The sequence below is a fragment of the Tachypleus tridentatus genome, chromosome 6 (assembly GCF_004210375.1).
Source record: "Tachypleus tridentatus isolate NWPU-2018 chromosome 6, ASM421037v1, whole genome shotgun sequence".
NCBI classification, from domain to species: Eukaryota; Metazoa; Arthropoda; class Merostomata; order Xiphosura; family Limulidae; genus Tachypleus; species Tachypleus tridentatus.
In genome coordinates, this window is record NC_134830.1 from 66,985,821 (window position 1) to 66,988,571 (window position 2,751).

Genomic DNA, 2,751 nt, shown 5'->3' on the forward strand with positions numbered 1-2,751 from the left:
TCAGCTGAGTGGACATAATAATATGATGGCCAATCAATTATTTGTTGGCAAGGTGTGGCCCAAGAGCTGGTGAAAATTGGTTGCCTTCCTTCTAGTCTATCATTAAAAAATTATGGATGGCTAGAGGAAATAGTTCTTGAGCAGCTTTCTACAGAATTCAAGAAAACAATACAAATTAAAGACCTGCCACTATTCTAAATAATAAAGTTCTAAGAAAGGTTTTAACTAATAGGCTTTCCAAAGTTATATCAGGACTTACAGATAGTTTTCAACAATTTGCAGTAGCAAGAAGAAAATCCATGATAATATCCAAATACAATATATAGTTTATTTGATTATATGCTATCCGATATTAGCAGTTCTACTTGACAAATACCACAACTGGAAACAGTTTTTCCTTATCATGCAATATCTATGACCAGCAGTAATAAGTAAGAGTTATAAGTGATTCCACTATTGCTGTAATCAGCATTCAACACCAACTCAGAGTCTATCTTGAATATTTATACACTGGAGCCTTATCTGAACTGCACTTTACTTATAGGAATGCTTGGTTACATTTTTCATTCCATTTAAAAAGTACATCAGCTTTAATGAAATTGGATAAAGGAGATAGCAGATTGAAAACAACAGATAGACCAAGTAGCATATCCCAAAGATGTAAGAACAGATTCAAGTGACTGAAGTTTGTAAAATTGATTACAACTATAGGTTATAAAAGCCATTTCAAGAGCATGGAGGATATGAAACTGAGAATTGGTACAAATTTAACACAGAAAAGAATTGGCATAATGCAAATATATATCAGAAAGAGGAAAAGAGAGGAAAGCCCAACAACTGGGGGTCAGGCACCACAAATGACTGGTGTAAAAGAAAGAATAGCACAAACCACAGATGTACAAAGGATGAACACTGAGATACTCGATCCACTTTTGGTAGAGAACCAGAAGCACTGTGTTGAGCTGTTCAGAATCAATCAAAGTTATGGCAAGTTTAGCATAAATTACAGAAGCATGAGGCTGTGAATACCAGGCCTACAATGAAAAATGTAAAATAGAACTAACGACTTGATGCACAATGTCAGGAACACTACTCGCCATTAGAGTAACTCAATTCCCCATTAAAATAGTATAAGACTTTCAAGGTATGTCTGAGTTTCTGTCTGAATTTTTCTCTTTGTATCCTTATTTCATTAAGATCATAAAAAGGAAGCTAAGAAACAGAACAATTTGTACAAAATATTAACTGACAGTTAAAAAAATATATAAAATGCAAAAATTTCTTTGTATCTAAAAAAAAGGCTTTTAAACAGTAACTTTCCAAGAAAAAGAATAATTTGTTTGGCTTATACAAAGTGCTTAAGGGGAGTACTGTGCCAGAAGGTTGTGTCACCCTCCCTATTGGTAGAGGGGTATAGTCTAACGTTATTTACATGATAGACTAGCACTTTCAACAGCTTGGTACATGCAAAAAACAGTATAGCACTGGGAATAACAAAAATGCTAAACAACTGTATAAAATGCAAGAAAAAGCTACAAAAAAGTCTGTTCTAAAACAAAAGCAATTGAATAAGCTTGTATTACAACCAGTTACATCTCTCATGTAACTGATATTATGAAGTGAGTGATGAAGTCCATTTTGTGTTTCTCTTACCTCTTAAAAATGATTCCCTAACTTATGCATTCCTCAGTTCCTCTTGGTCATTGGAAGATTTTGTATTACTTTTTCACTTGGTTATACCAAAAGGCTGCTACCCATTGGAAATGATGGTCTTATCTCAAATTTCTGGAAGAAAAATATTCTTCTATTTTTCTCCACATAAAATATATAAATCAATGTCCAGCTAATGTTTTCATTCAAGCACAAGTTATTGTTTAAAAATCCTTGCAAATAAAATAGCTTATTCCTCTTCATATTTCAACATTCCATCTCTTGTTTCCTTCACATTGACTAGTTATTTAGCTCTACTCCACTAGAAGCTTTCCAGTTGGCAAGTTTACAAATGAATAAAGTGTGCTGATTTCTCAGAGGCAAGTTCCCAAGTTTAAAGCTTCACCCTTGTGTTAGCACAATTACTGGTTTAAATACCTAAAACCTTTGAAACAATACCTATACTTTTTTTCAAATTTTGTGATACAAGATACCTTGAGCAAAGCTTCATTTCCCAAGAGAAAATTATATATTAAAAATAAATGCACCTGTCATTTGGATTAAAACTACAATTCACAAATTCCAATACCTAAAAACACACCAACATTTCACTCTGTCATACGTTTTTTTTTTACAATATGTTGGTTTTGTGATAAAATAAAGAAGAAAAAAAAACAGATGCCCAGCATGTATTAATAAAATATGAAAAAGAAGTGTCTATCAAGTTTCCTGTTCACATTATCTATTCTACTCAAAATAAATACCGTAAGCATGATTATAATATATAACATACACATTATTTTTTTAATAGCCTCTTTTAACAGGACTGCTTGTATAGAATGGTTGTCACTACTTGTGCAGCATTGTTATAACATTATAAAAGAACATAAAAAATACACCCACTGGGTTTTAGACATACAGTACTTGTTAGATTTGGTATTCATATGCGAGATAAATAATATTTTTATTACCACTGTCAATCTTTATCTCCTTCTCTTCCTATTGTTGCAACTGTTACATATTTTCTTACATATAGACTCATGCACTATTAACAACAGACACAAGACTACTGCTATCTAAATAATCCACACACACTCTTCA